Genomic DNA, 17,196 nt, shown 5'->3' on the forward strand with positions numbered 1-17,196 from the left:
CTGGACATAATAGCCATGTCCATGGCTAGGTGGTGAGACCTTCCAAGAAAAGGAAATACTTACATAGTTATAATTATATCATAGACAGATAAGTAGTACATAATGTGCTTGATAATCTTTAACTGAAAAGAGTTATTAATATCTAGTAATGGGTAGTTAATAATAGAGCAGATTACTAGAGATAATCTGTTGTTTTATATTGTTAAATATAATTTTTTATTTCTCTTACTAGTAGTTATATTTTGTCTTTTCTTTATTCATCGATGAATAATAATGAATGAATTCCTGTAGCTTTACTTCTCTAAGATATAACCGCAAACTATTTCCGAATGCTAACGCATCAGTGAATTAGAGAAGTTAACAAAAGAACAATTTATGTCTTTTAGAATAGTTATTATATTATGTACATACAATGTTATGCACCCTAAAAAGTTAAGCACGCGTAAAATAAACTAACAACGTACATTCTGGAACCATAAAATTTCAACAGACATAATTAATGATACTTCTAAAAGGAAATGTCCTCGAATAAGCTATATCCTTCACAGTAAATGCAAATAAAAATGAAACATCATTCGTGAAATCGTCACATGCAAAATCGTTTCATTAGAGAATGACCTGAGCTTTAATTTGAGCTATACTAAATAATAGAGGTAATCTACAAAGGGATCCCGTGGCTCTCAGTCGAGTTTCGAGGGAACCACCATGAACCAACTTCCCAAGATTCAAACATTAAGGACGAGGACTTTCGACTCAGGATAACTATGTCATAAACGATGTACACATTCGACCAAGAATAAAAGACTAGATGCAACAAAGAAAGTCGACCCACCAAAATAAAAACAAATTTAACCCAATTATAGAACTATTATCAGTATTCAGAGGAAGAAAAAGAACTAAAATAACCAAAGTGGGGTTAAACTCTTAAATAATCTCATTTCACATAACCTTAGAGAGCTATTCCACTTCTGCATAACTAAAAATTTAAACCCTTTTCCAATTTCTTAGATCAACTACAGTTTTAACCGACTTGAGATGTGGCATGAAAGTTAAAGGCAACGAGATGAAGCAACTTCTCATTCAATTGAATTCTGAGAATATCTCCTAGGTGGAAGTTCACCAGAGGGTTCGTTGGAAGACCAACCTGTAAAATCCCATCGAAATTGGTATAAGGAGCCCATTAAACCCCGAAACTTCTGGAAACACACCTAGAAAACCCTACCTACACCAAAAAAACATTGGATTTCATCCCTCAGCAAATTTATATTAACCATTGAACAAAAAAAATGGTTCAGGGTTCATTCGTACCTGAAATGAAGATATTCTGGTCGGAAGGAGGTGAAGAACATCTCGAGACCCTGCAACAGTCATTAGTGGCTCATAGTAGTAAGAATATAATCGAAAAAACATTCCTACGGCTTGCCTGGGTCATTTCCTCTAGAATGGTGTAGGTTTCCTGACCCCATCTCCTGTGGAGTGAGTAGACCATCACCTAACCAAGGAACCTACACATCGAGATCCGAATAAGCAAAAAAAAGAATGTTTCATGTGGAAATTAAAATTGATAGAGGGGATTTTACAAACCAACTTACAATGTGGTACCTAGATGGCAGATGGCCCCGTTGAGTCGAGGAGATCGAGCTGCACTACCATTTTCCAGCAGAAGCACCGTCAGCTTTCAGAGCCGAAAATTAGAATTCCCTTGCCTTACCCAAATGAAAACTTGTATACAACAGACGTAAAACATTCATAGAGGAAAATTATAAGAACATGAGAGTCGTAGATATTCAACCGATCCTACGGTGTAATGTATGCCATGTGCTTCCATATCCAAACCATTCTGTCGAAGTCCAAACGGCCATTAATAGTAGAGCTGCAGGTGTCAAGCCAATCTGTGGTTCATTGCATTACATTTAATGAGAAGTTTGGTAGAGGGGAGTACTCCGAGGGTTGATTAGGAGGAGAGGAAATACTTACACGATTATAACTACAACAGAGATATATGAGTAGTACATTCTGTGCTTGATAATCATTAACTAAAAAGAGTTATTAATATTCAGAATGGGTAGTTAATAATAGAGTATATTACTAGAGACAATCTATCATTTTATATTGTTAAATATTTTTTTTATTTCTCCTACTGCTAGTTATATTATGTCTTTTCTTTATTCATCGATGAATAATAATGAAGGAATTCCTGTAGCTTTACTTCTCTAGGAAATAATCCCAAACAATTTATGAATTCTAACGCATCAGTGAATTAGAGAAGTTAACAAAAGGAAAATTTATGGGTTTTAGAACAATTATTAGATTATGTCCATACCATGTTATGCACCTTAAAAAGCTAAGCATGCATAAAATAAAATAACAGCGTACATTCTGGAACGATAAAATTTCAACAAACACAATTAACCATACTTCTAAAAAGCAGTGTCCTCGAATAAGCTATATCCTTCATAGTAAACACAAATAAAAATGAAACATCATTCCTAAATTCATCACATGCAAAATCATTTCATTACAGAATGACTCGATCTTTAATTTGAGCTATACTAAATAATAGAGGTAATCTACAAAGGGATCCCGTGGCTCTCGGTCGAGTTCCAAGGGAACCTCCATGAACCAACTACCCAAGATTCAAACATTAAGGACGAGGACTTTCAGCTTAGGATAACTATGTCATAAATGTTGTACACATTCGACCAAGAATAAAAGACCAGATGCAACAAAGAAAGTCGACCCACTAAAATGAAAACAAATTTAACCTGATTATAGAAATGTTATCAGTATTTAGATGTAGAAATAGAACTAAAATAACCAAAGTGGCATTAAATACTTAAATAAGTCCATTTCACATAACCTCAAAGAGTTATTCCTCTTCTGCATAATTAAAATTTAAACCCTTGTCCAATCTCTTATACCAACTACAGTTTTAACCAGCTTCAGCTGTGGCATGAAAGTTAAAGGCAACGAGATGAAACAACTTCTCATTCAATTGAAGTGTGAGAATATCTCCTAGGTGGAAGTTCACCAGAGGGTTCGGTGGAAGACCAACATGTAAAAGAGCACGAAAATTGGTATAAGGAGCCCATTAAACCCCAAAACTTCTGAAAACACACTTGTAGAACCCTACCTACACTCACAAAACAACGAATTTAATCCCTCAGCAAATTTACATTAAACATTGAACAAAATAAAAGGTTCAATGTTCATTCGTACCTGAGATGAAGATATTCTAGTCGGAAGGAGGCGAAGAACACCTGGAGACCCTGAAATAGTCGCTAGCGGCTCATAGTAGTAAGAATATAATCGAAAAAACATTTCTATAGCTTGCTCGGGTCATTACCTCCAGAACGGTGTAGGTTTCCTGACCTCATCTCCTATGGGGCGAGCAGACCATCACCTAACTAAAGTGCCCACACGCCGAGAGCGAAATAAGCAAAAAAAAGGAATGTTTCATGTGGTAATCAGAAGTGATAGAGGGGATTTTACAAACCAACTTACAATGTGGTAGGTGAAGAGTGGATGGCCGCGTCAAGTCGAGGAGATCGAGCTACAATGCCCTTTTCCAGCAGAAGCACTGTCAAGTTTTGGATCCGAATTACAAACTTCCCTTGCATTACCCAAATGAAAAATCGTATACAACAATCCCAAAACTTTCATAGAGGAAAATTCCGAGAACAAGAGAGTCATAGATATTCAATTGATATATAATGTATGCCAAGTGCTTCTATACCCAAACCCTTATGTCGAAGTCCAATCGGTCATTAATAGCAGAGCTGGAGGTGTCAGCCCAATGTGTGGTTCATTGCATTACATCTAACGAGAAGTGTGGTAGCGAGGAGTACTCCAAGGTTTGATTAGGAGCAGAGCAAATACTTATATGGTTATAATTACAACAGAGACAGATAAGTAGTACATTATGTGCTTGATAATCATTAACTGAAAAGAGTTATTAATATTTAATAATGGGTAGTTAATAATAGAGCAGATTACTAGAGACAATCTGTCGTGTTATATTGTTAAATATATTATGTTATTTCTCTTACTGCTACTTATATTTTGTATTTTGTTTATTCATCGATGAATAATAATGAAGGAATGCCTGTAGCTTTACTTCTCTAGGAAATAACCCCAAACTATTTCAGAATGCTAACACATTAGTGAATTAGAGAAGTTAACAAAAGAACAATTTATGGCTTTAAGAACAATTATTAGATTATGTCAAAACCATGTTATGCACCTTAAAAGGTTAAGCATGCATAAAATAAGCTAACATAGTACATTCTAGAACCATAAAATTTCAATAGACACAATTAACCATACGTCTGAATAGAAGTGTCCCCGAATAAGCTATATCCTTCATTCTAAACACAAATAAAAACGAAACTTAAATAGTGAATTCGTCACATGGAAAATCGTTTCATTACAGAATGAACTAATCTTTAATTTGAACCACAATAAATGATAGAGTTAGTCTACAAAGGGATCTCGTGGCTCTCGGTCAAGTTCCAAGGGAACGACTGTGAATCAACTGCCCCAGATTCAAACATTAAGTACGCGAAATTTCGACTCACGATAGCTATGTCATAAACTCTGTACACAATTGACGAAGAATAGAAGACAATATGCAACAAAGAAAGTTGACCCACCGAACTAAAAACAAGTGTAACCCCATTATCAGTACTTAGATGCAGAAATAGAACTAAAATAACCAAAGTGGGGTTAAACCCTTAGATAAGGAAATTTCCATCAACTGAGAGAGTTGTTCCACTTTTGCATAACTAAAAATTTAAACCTTTGTCCAATCTCTTATATCAAATATAGTTTTAACCGGCTTGAGCCCTCGCATGAATGTTAAAGGCAACGAGATGAAACAAATTCTCATTCAATTGAAGTCTGAGAATATCTGCTAGGCGGAAGTTCGCCAGAGGGTTCAGTGGAAGACCAACTTGTAAAAGAGCACAGAAATTGGTATAAGGAGCCCATTAAACTCCAAAACTTCCAAAAACACACTTGCAGAACCTTACCCGCACTCACAAACAACGAAGTTAAGCCATGAATGAATTTAGATTAAACATTGAACGAAAGAAAAGGTTCATGGTTCATTCGTACGGAGATGGACATATTCTGGTCGAAAGGACACAAAGACCACCTGGAGACCTTGCAACAGTTGTCGGTGGCTCATAGTAGTTAAAATATAATCCAAAAAACATTCCTACAACTTGTCGGGGTCATTGCCTCCATAACGGTGTAGGTTTTCTGACCTCACCTCCCATGGAGTGAGCAGACCATCACCTAACCAAGGCACCTACACACCGAGAGACAAATAAGCGAAAAAAGGAATGTTTCATGTCAAAATTAGAAGTGATAGAGGGGATTTTACAAACCAACTTACAATGCGATACCTAGATGGGGGATGGCCCATCGAGTCAAGGAGATCGGGCTGCACCACCATTTTCCACCAGAAGCACCCTCAAGTTTCAGCGCTGAACTACAGACTTCCCTTGCATTACCCAAATGAAAAATCTTATACAACAAACCCAAAGACTCATAGAGGCAAATTCTGAGATCATGAGAGTCGTAGATATTCAACCGATCCGACGGTGTAATCTATGCCAAGCGCTTCCATATCCAAACCCTTCTCTCGAAGTCCAATTGGTCATTAATAGCAGAGCTACACATGTCATGCCAAGCGCTTCCATATCCAAACCCTTCTCTCGAAGTCCAATTGGTCATTAATAGCAGAGCTACACATGTCACCCGAATCTTTGGTTCATTGCATTATATTTAACGTACTACGAGGGTTGATTAGGAGCAGAGGAAATACTTACATGGTTATAATTACAACAGAGACAGATAAGTAGTACATTATGTGCTTGATAATCATTAACTAAAAAGAGTTATTAATATTGAGTAATGGATAGTTAATAATAGAGCATATTACTAGAGACAATCTGTCATTTTATATTGTTAAATATATTATGTTATTTATGTTACTCCTAGTTATATTCTGTCTTTTCTTTATTCATCGATGAATAATAATGAAGGCATCGATGAATAATAATGAAAGAATGCATGTAGCTTTGTAGTTTTATTTCTCTACGAAATAACCCCAAACTATTTCAGAATGCTAATGCATTAGTGAATTAGAGAAGTTAATAAAATAGCAATTTATGGCTTTTAGAACCATTAGATTATGTCAAAACCATGTTATGCACCTTAAAAAGTTAAGCATGCCTAAAATAAACTAACAGGTTAGGTTCTAAAATTTCAACAGAGACAATTAACCATACTTCTCAAAAGAAGTGTCCCCAAATAAGCTATATCCTTCATTCTAAACGCAAATAAAAACAAAACTTCATTCGTGAATTCGTAACATGCAAAATCGTTTCATTACAGAATGACATCATCTTTAATTTGAACCATACTAAATGATAGAGTTAGTGTGCAAAGGGATCTCGTGGTTCTAAGTCGAGTTCCGAGGGAACCACCATGAACCAACCGCCCAAGATTCAAACATTAAGGATGAGAACTTTGAACTCAGGATAACTATGTCATAAACACTGTACACATTCGACCAAGAATAAAAGACGAGATGCAACAAGGAAAGTTGACCCACCAAAATAAAAACAAATGTAACCCCATTATAGAACTGTTATCAGTACTCAGATGCAGAAATAGGACTAAAATAACCAAAGTTAGGTTAAACCCTTAGTTAAGGCAATTCCCATCAACTTAGAGTGTTGTTCCACTTCTGTATAACCAAAAATTAAACCACTGTCCAATCTCTTACATCAACTACAGTTTTAACTGGGTAGTACAGTTTTAACTGGCTTGAGCCGTGGCGTGAAAGTTAAAGGCAAAGAAATGAAACAACTTCTCATTCAATTGAAGTATGAGAATATCTCCTAGGCCGAAGTTCGCCAAAGGGTTCGGTGGCAGACCAACCTGTAAAAGAGCACGGAAACTGGTATAAGGAGCCCATTCGACCGCGAACCTTCCAGAAACACACCTGCAGAACCCTACCTGCACTCACAAAACAATGGAGTTAAGCCGTGAACGAATTTAGATTAAGCATTGAACAGAAGAAAAAGGTTCATGGTTCATTCGTACGTGAGATGGAAATATTCTGGTCGGAAGGACGCGAAGAACACCTTGCAGACCCTGCAACAGTGGTCAGTGGCTCATAGTAGTCAGAATATAATAGAAAAAACATTCCTACAACTTGCCTGGGTCATTACCTCCATAACGCCATAGGTTTCCCGACCTCATCTCCCATGGAGCGAGTAAACCATCACCTAAGCAAGGCACCTACACCCGAGAGCCGAATAAGCGGAAAAATGAATGTTTCATCCGGAAATCAGAAGTGACATAGGGGATTGTGCAAACCAACTTACAATACGGTACCTAGATGGCAGATGGCCCCGTCAAGTCAAGGAGATCGAGTTGCACCGCCATTTTCAAGCAAAACCACCGTCAAGTTTCAGAGCCAAACTACAGACTTCCCTTGCATTACGCAAATGAGAAATCATATACAGCAAACCCAAAACATTCATAGAGACACATTTTTCAAAACATAAAGTGTGATTATTTGTCCCAAAAATAAACCACACTGATGGTTCCAAACATCTACACAAAAAAAAATATATTCAAGTTATTGAACTTAACGTGTCTCTCTGGTTTAACAAGAATTTCATAATTTCATACCTTGTCAATCAGCAATCTAAAACACAGGAATGAATAAAACCAAATCAGTCGCTAGTCTGGGAGCAAAGATTCATATTAAAACTGATCACTGGTATTTATATAAAGATTTACAAAGCTTCAATGCAAGGATGATATGAATGTAAGGAACAAATTTTGCTGCAAACATATGTAATATGAATAAGAGAATAATGCCCGGTCTAAAAATATGTAATATGAATAAGAGAATAATGCCTGGTCTTCCCTGCATGCCTGTCGCTTACTGGTCTTTTGTTTGTTTGTCTTTCGAATAAGCGAATAATCCATTCCAAACCTCCATAAATATGTAATTATCGAAAAGGAAGACAAAGAAAAAACATTAGAGGTACGTTACACCTACTAAACCCGTCTGCTTCTACGGACTGCGACCAAACTATTCTCAATGAAAACTCGTGGCAAAAATCCTCTGAATCGCCCTGACGATACGACAATTCAAACCCCATTGGTTTCGAACAGCCGACATACTTCTCTTGGTCTCAGGAAGGGCAAACCCTGACCGGAGGCCTCATGTTTTCTCCCCTCTCACCACTCTGATGAGTGCATATCTAAACACTCGCCTCTGATCTTCTGCCGATATTCGTACCCATATTACAAATGAATCCACCGAAGAAGCCCAGTGCTGTAACCCTAACTTTAACAGGCGGCCTTTGGATGAAGATCTCAAACTGAATTAATGTCGTCGGGGTGAATAAGAGTACAAACTGAAGATTACTGAAGTCGAGTAAAGAGACCTAAACAACGACTGAATTCTCTTATCAGAACAGGGAAGGCATCTGCGAATACTTGCACGGGTATACACAATGTGTATACATCCATCCTTTTAAGAGTAAAACGAGATCAAAAAGTCAGTGGACCACGGAACATATCCATGAATTTAGGCGACCTTTATGGACTTGTCGAGAGTACTCTCGATGATGGATGGAACGTGATGATTATTTCCTACACTTTCATATAACCTTATAGCTAGGGTTGGAAATCTCGATAGTACTCTCAATAATGGAAATTCCATGATCATTTTCTACACTTTCAGATAAAGTTTATGGATAATGTTGAAACATTAAAGCTATTTTCATTTTCTACACTTTCAGATAAAGTTTATGGATAATGTTGAAACATTAAAGCTATTTTGCTTCTTGGGTACCTTAAATGTTTAGCAGAGTGCTAAATCATTCGAACATTTAAGGTAAAATTTTGAGAAATAAAATCAGATATTTTTGCTTTTAAGTATATTTTCGAAATAGAACATTTTCATATATATAATTTAGTTAATGCAATTGAACGGCCTCATTTGCAATTTCTTTTTCATTTTCATGTATAGCAAATCAATTTGTTTAGAATTTGTTTTGTAATTTTATGTTATTATTGTATCCTTTATTTTCTATTTTTTTAATTTTTCATGTATACGTAAAATATTGAATTGAAAATTATTTTATTTAGAAAAAATTTAAAAACTATTTTTTTCTATAAAATTTTAAATATATATAAAATATTGAAGTGATAAAATACTTATTTGAAAAATGTGCACTAGTTTTATAAATTTCTTGTCAACAATGGAGTAAAGTGATAAATTTCTTAATAAACTTTTGTATATATGTAATTTTTTATACAAAGGTTTAGAGTTGAAAAGATATATCTGAAGTTTGAGAGTAAAGAATTGTCACCTCAATCTTTTAATTAAAAAAATTATTATTTACAATTTATTTTGGAAAATTATCACTTTAATATTTATACATGAAATTCAAACATTATATGATGACAAAGTAACATAGCATAAATGTTATAATTGGGTTGATTTTTTTTAACGTCTTCCAATGACATGATAAGAGTTTTAGAATGACTAACTTCAAAAAAAAGTTGTGTTTGTTATTAGTTGGGTCATCATGGGCTATGCCTTCTTTTTTACCTAAATAGTTGGATTAAGGTTGTTAGATGTAGTTTGATGTGAAACTTTCTCTCCAACTACTTAATACCTTTTTATGGGTGCAGTTGAACTATTATCTCAATAATTTCTTAGTATTCTAATATAATGTGTTTATCTTGAAAGACACCTTTATCTATTTATACATGAATTATTTGTTGAATAGAACACTCAACATAGTTTTTGAAGAAATATTTCTACACTCACATTTTTATTGGCCCAACTCTCTCATGACAAGGGTTCATAGTTAGGGCATTTTGATGTTACTAATATCTTGTACATATGTAGGATCACTTTAGGGGAGAGTAGATTATTTTGGGAGTGTCGCTAGAGTTTGTTTATAGCATTTTGTTATCAAACTCTTGTATTTTTGTATAGAGCTATATAATGTTTGAAGCATAATTCACTATATTATGTGTAGATTCAATTCTTGTGGTACTATGTAGATAACTATATAGATTGTTCAAAAAAATCCATCACAAAAAGGAAAAATATCCTTCTGAAGAAATAGTCATATAGAGTTGTGACTAAAGCATTTGGTACACTTTTTTAAAACTATCATATTGAAAGTAGAATTAATTTCATTGGAAAGAATGTGTAGAGAAAGTCACCCTTTAATGCATGGAAGGATTTTGATGATGTAATTACTAAGTCAATGGATGTATCATATTTATTGAAAACCCATGCATTCATTATTTTTTAATTTTAAGGGCTTATGTGTCGTCTATATTATAATTGTAGGTGGTTCTATTGTTGATTTATGATAGAAGGTCATAGCTCAAGCCCTAAGAATGCTAAAAAGTTAAATGATTGAACAAGTGAAAAAAACACAAAGTACTAAGAATGGCACTTAAATGAAGAGTATACGATGTGACTTAGCTTGTAGTAATTCTAATATAGCAGATCATGGTGCAAATGTGAAGAATGATCAACATTAATGACCATTCTTTTCGTAGTCATAATCTTGTTTAGTTTTAATGATCATTGAAGTGCAAGTTGGATTAAAATAAATAATATGGAAATTCTTATGGATGCCACTCATTTACTATGAGATGTAGCTACAATGTTATTTCCCTATTAAAAATCTACACATTTGGTTGGGAAGAAAACCTTTTTTTAAATTTTGGATATTTTTTTTTATCTTGTGATGTGCATTCATGTTCATAATGTATGCCACATCATTGTCTTCTTTAGTAATCAATATGATGACCATAATTTTGGGCTTGAAATTTCATTTGGTTTGTATAAGAAAACATATTGAGCATAGTCAAATCAATATGTGATAAAATATTTATTATAATTGACTACTGTAACAATTACTTGACAAAGGATATAAGGTCTAAAAAAAATATCAGACAAGCATATTGAAGAGTGAGCCAAGTCTCAAATGAAAATGCCTAGTATATGCATGTCTCTAGAAAAAATAAACATTTAAGCTTTCAATCGTGTGTGTAATTATCTCTCATTTATTTTTAGATGCTTAAATAGAAATATTTTATAATATAAAAATCGATTTTGTGTCTCCTTGTTAACGAATGGTGTAAATGGAAACTAATCCATGTGTTTTGTTTTCTATAATTGGACATTAAGAAGAATTGTTAGATGAATATTTGACCATAACTCCTTATATTTGTAGGTGAAAATAATTTAATATTCACCTAGATATATTTCTTATCTAGAATATTTTCATAGATAACTAGTAAAAACCATGGTTGGGTACTTAGGTGCCTCATTAGGTGGAAATATATCCATAGGATGACCAGTTACTCAATATTACTATGATGTTGATGCTAAACACTAAAGTACAATATAATTTTATTTAAATTATGTGGTAAAAGTGTTTTTCCTAAAGATATGGTTGATTCCTAGATAGTATGATAATTCAAGATGATAGTCAGAGTAATGAATGGATGATCATAAACACGTTCTTTTATAGATGAAAATATATCTTGTTTTGTGAATACCTATTGGTATATTATCATGGTAGTTAAGTATACAATGAATTTGAAATTTTCTCACTTGAGAAGCGAGGGGAAGATTGTACACTTAAGTTAGAGTTGGAACAATGGATTGTTGTAGGAAGGATTGAGATGTTGTTATAGATGCATTATAGATGTTCTAGAGTTTATTTTGAACGAAATTGGTGATAATTCCCATGGTATTAACGGAGATTAAATGGCAAAGTTTGTGTGTTCTAATAAATAAAATTGATAACCATATGAAGTTTTGAATCAAAAATTATATTTATAGAAAGTATATGATGTTATTTATAAATGGTATATGTTATCTTCAAAATTTTATCTTTTATCTTCCCTAGAGTTGGAACTTTGGAGAAATATTACACATCACATTGATAGTACTATAAAATTATAGTACGTTAAACTCAAAATCCTTCCCACAATTTGTTGTTTTGAAGCTAGCTTTTCCTAATTCCTGAGTCAACTAGAAATGTCGAGTTCCCTACAACATGTATGGTTCTCACCTAATTTTCTATTGTTACTTTGAACATCCAAAGAAAATAAATATTACATTTGTTGTTACCACAAATATCAAAACCATATCTTAGTAAGAAATAATGAGTATTACCCAAAAATAGTAAAGGCCCTACTCGAAAGACCCCTCAGGTACCTTGATAAACTCAATTGAAGAATCCCCAAGGATAGGATTGATTAATATTGTCCTTGAGGCTTCCTCGATGGAGATTATAAAGGTACTCCAAGAGTATGTGGGGTTGGGGATTTACTCCTTTCACGTAATACTCGTTATTTCTTATTAAGGTCTAGTGTAGGTTCTAACACTAATAAAAGAGCTAATCTCTATGGATTTTGGATATTACTCAAAATATAAATACAAAAATAGGTTAGAAGACAATAGGCTTTAAGGTATTGGAAACATAATCCTTAGTGTTATGTAAATTTGGCACACTCACTTGAGTGTAAGGTGGAAGGCCTTAAGTGACGACCAACAATCATGAGAAGTCCAAGGTCTCTTCGAATAGGAAATTAAGTGATAGGAAAATTTGTATTTATAGGTATATTATTTAAACAATATGCATCTCACGATTATCCTAAATCTGTCTTCCAATTTTGTAAGTTCCACCACAAAGGAATCAAAATTTCTAGTGGAATGGGAAATTGGGAAAGGCCAAATTTGAAACATGGTTTCTGAGATGATTTTAGGTTTAAAGGTTATTTTTGAGGATATCTCATTTGTTCATATATATGTATATAGTAAAATTTAAAAACAATCATATGAATTATCCAAAGAATCTCTTAAGTTTGAGTAAGGAGTACTAGTTATGCAAGAATATGAGGATTCAATGTATTTTTCATTGGAATTTCTAACTATATATTGAGTTTTTCCATAATTTCTTATGGTGCTCATTCACATATCTTGAGAAAATTGAAAGGCTAGAGTTTAGTTTTAATGGTGGTATTTATTTATTACTAAAGCTTTGAAATGTAGCAAATTTCATGGATATAAGGATGAATGTAATGCGTTGATCTAAAATCAAGGAGAACTTTGTATTGATTACAATTATGAAATCTCAAATACATGATTTCTTTTTTATGAAAATAGAACAAAATATTTCACCCACTCTTTCATGCATTATGTTTCTCTCTCTCCACACACACACACAAACACCACTAGAAGGAATCAATATACATACACATTATATACCCCTATTCTATGTGTATTTGGATAAGTTATATTTGAAATAGTGTAGAAACTTATATTTTAAAGTTGTTAAACACATGGAATGGGCCATGTGTTGGGAAGATGTTTCATAAGTGGACAATGCTGGTAGCAATCTCTAGAATGCACATTAAGCCTAGAAAATATAAGTTTTATTTACAATTGAGGGGAGATTAGCAAGAAGTTTAATGAACCATGTCCCTGAAGGACATCCTATAAAATTAGGGTTATAGTGGTTAGGTAACCATGTATTTCAATCTATTGTTTGTCTTATATATTGACTTTGATACTTTGGTGATGTTTACATAACAGTGGCACAAGTTATAAGTTTCAAGCTATACTACATATAGACTTTGTAGATTAGGATGTTCTTCCATTCATGGTGGAGCACTTATTGCAAAGGGATTAGGTTTCATGGAATACCCAACCTAATAAAGCTTAAGCTAAGTACTCATTAAGGGGGAGTGCTGAAATGAGTAACTCCTCCTACTCGCATGTTTGATGGTACTAGGGTCATATATGTTATTACTTTTGCCATTAAGAGGTAGACATTTGTATCTAATGAATAATTTGATGTTTAGGAGGTTCTTAATTCTAGTTGGTGGAAGATTCTGTCTACACAATTTATTCCTATTTTTTAGTGTAGTTGAGACATTCTCTATAATTAGTTAATATGTAAAGATAATGCCTCAAGCATAACAACTATATACATTTATATTTATACACTTTCTTGTTAAATAGAATGCTCAACACCATTTACAATTTGTTAATAAATATTGTAAGGCGTGAATTAAAAAATGGTTTTATTTCAATATTTCTATTAAAAGGTGCATTTCTAGATAAATACATCTTTTAACAAATATTTAGAAATATTGAAATAACAACAATGCTTTATATTTACAATATCTATTAAAAAATTACCATTTCAATGTTCATACAAATATTTTATGATGCTTGAAAAGGCCAAATAGTTTTCCTCATAGGAGAATACATTTTAGTCTAATCATAATGGTATTGAAATTTGATGTTTTACAAGATATTTTTGTTTCTCAAAAGTATTTGATGATTCTTTTTTTATTTTTTAAACTTTAATAGTAATTTAGGAAAGATATTTGAAACTATAAATTTGACATTTTTACACATTTAAGTTAAACATTATAAATTATAATTATTAATTTACATTAAAAAAATTAAGAGTTAGAATTGATTAGATTATTTTAAAAACTGCAATCGTGTTCCTTATTAAAAACAAAAAACCATTAAAATACATCTCAACCATCTTTATCGGAAACAATGATAATTTTTTTTATCATATTAAATATTAATTTATTCATCATTTAAAATTTAAAATTTCTAATTATGTCTCTAACTTCTATTTTTCCTAAAAAAAAAAAAAATTTATAAATTTACATAAAACATTAAAAAATACCCTAACAAACAAGTATATTAAAAATTTTACTTTACAAATTACCCCTAAATTAATTTTTTTACATTCGAAATTGGAATTCCCAATAAGATATAACATAAATTTGAAATTCCTATCCAAATGAGACTCCAAAACAAAGAGCTATCAGTTTGTTGTACGAATATAATCACATGACATGAACCCTTGTGGTTGATGTCCACCATTTTCTAACTATACTTCCAGTGGATTACTTGTCGTAAATGGCACGTGGGGGTGGTTAAATCGATGAGCTACGGCGTCCTGATCCAACCTGCCCTATAGTGTGCAGCCACGGCAATGCAATCTCACTTTTCAAAACATCAAGTGTGATTATTTATCTAAAATATAAAGCAGACTAATGGTTCCAAACATCTACACAAATAAAATATATTCAAGTTATTGAACTTAACGTGTCTCTCTGGTTTAACAAGAATTTCATAATTTCAGAGCTTGGCAATGAAAAATCTAAAACACAGTAATGAATAAAACCGAATCAGAAGCTAGTCTGGGAGTAAAGATTCATATTAAAACTGATCACTGGTATTTATATAAAGGATTACAAAGCTTTAATAGAGGGGTGATATGAATGTAGCGAACAAATTTTGCTGCAAACATATGTAATATGAATAAGAGAATAATGCCTCGTCTAAAAATATGTAATATGAATAAGGGAATAATGCCTGGTCTTCCCTGCATGCCTGTGCACACTGGTCTTTCGAATACGCGAAAACTCGGGGCAAAAGTCCTCTGAATCGCCCTGACGATACGACAATTCAAACCCCATTGGTTTCGAACTGCCGACATACGTCTCTTGGTCTCGGGAAGGGAGAGGAGGCGTCATGTTTTCTCCCCTCTTACCAGTCTGGTGAGTGCATATCTAAACACTCGGCCCTGATCTTCTGCCGAGATTCCTACCCATATTAGAAATAAATCCACCCAAGAAGCCCAGTGCTGCAACCCTAACTTTAACCGGCGGTTATAGGATGAAGATCTGAAACAGAATTAATGTCGTCGGGGTGAATAAGAGCACAAGCTGAAGATTACTGAAGTCAAATAAAGAGACCTAAACAACGACTGAACTCAAATGGGGATGAATTCTCTTATCAGTACAGGGAAGGCATCTGCTAATACCTGCACGGGTATACACAATGTTTATACATCCATCCTTTTAAGAGTAAAACGAGACAAAAAAGACGGTGGGCCACCGAACATATCCATGAATTTAGGCGACCTTTTTGGACATGTCGAGAGTACTCTCTACGATGCATTGAACGTGATGATTATTTCCTACACTTTCATATAACCTTATAGGTAGGGTTGGAAATCTCGATAGTACTCTGAATAATAGAAATTCCATGATCATTTTCTACACTTTAACATAAAGTTTGTATATAATTTTGAAACATTAAAGTTATTTTGCTCCTCGGATACCTTGCAGATGTTTAGCAGAGTGCTAAATAATTCGAACATTTAAGCTAATATTTTGAGAAATAAAATCAGATTTTTTTCCTTTTAATTATATTTTCGAAATAGAACATTTATATATATATATATATATATATATATTTACTTAATGCATTTGAACGGTTTCATTTGCAATTTTTTTTATTTTCATGTATAGCTAAAATATTGAAATGGAAATCATTTTGTTTACATCTTTATTTTTTTTATATATATTTTTTTCCATGTTGAAATGAAAATCATTTTGTTTAGATTTTTTTTTATTTTTTTATTTTTTTTATTTTTAATTTTTATGTTATTATTGTATAGTTTTATTTTCTATTTTTTTTATTTTTCATGTATATGTAAAATATTAAATTGAAAATCATTTTAGTTCGAAAAATTTTAAAAACCATTTTTTTCTATATATAAAATATTAAAGTCATAAATTACTTATTTGAAAAATGTGTACTAGTTTTATAAATTCCCTGTCAAAGTGATAAATTTCTTACTAGAATTTTTGTATACATGTAAATTTTTATACAAAGTGAGTTGAAAAGATATATCTAAAGTTTGAGAGTAGAGAATTGTCACCTCAACCTTCTAGTTAAAAAAATAATTATTTACAATTTATTTTGGCAAATTATTACTTTAATATTTATAAGAGAAATTCAAACATAAATTATGACAAAGTAATATAGCATAAATGTTATAATTGGGTTGAATTTTTTTTATATCTTCCAATGACATGATAAGAGTCTTAGAATGACTAACTTCAAAAAAGGTTGTGTTTGTTATTAGTTGGGTCATCATGGGCTATGATTTTTTTTTACCTAAATAGTTTGATTATTCAGGAGGTTGTTAGATCTAGTTTGATGTGAAACTTTCTCTCCAACTACTTATTACCTTTTTAGGGGTGCAGTTGGACTATTATCACAACAATTTCTTAGTA

The 17,196-nt window shown here is 32.8% G+C and overlaps 1 long non-coding RNA gene across 3 annotated transcripts; it reads right to left on the bottom strand.

Annotated features, from left to right (window-relative positions):
- Positions 1-6,649: 6,649 nt before the first annotated feature.
- On the bottom strand, positions 6,650-8,573 carry LOC149242136 (uncharacterized). 3 transcript variants are annotated; one of them, XR_016245696.1, is made up of 4 exons: positions 7,411-8,573; positions 7,245-7,314; positions 7,117-7,167; positions 6,650-7,029 (listed from the first exon to the last, which is right to left on the bottom strand). It is a non-coding gene; the product is annotated as an uncharacterized LOC149242136 (long non-coding RNA). The 3 variants fall into 3 exon arrangements; XR_016245697.1 differs by having other exon boundaries at positions 7,401-8,573; XR_016245695.1 differs by having other exon boundaries at positions 7,245-8,573.
- Between the last annotated feature and the right edge of the window lie 8,623 nt (positions 8,574-17,196).

This window comes from Pinus tabuliformis, chromosome 8 (genome assembly GCF_031772625.1).
Source record: "Pinus tabuliformis cultivar Carrire ecotype Pingquan chromosome 8, CPIR1, whole genome shotgun sequence".
Lineage (NCBI taxonomy): Eukaryota > Viridiplantae > Streptophyta > Pinopsida > Pinales > Pinaceae > Pinus > Pinus tabuliformis.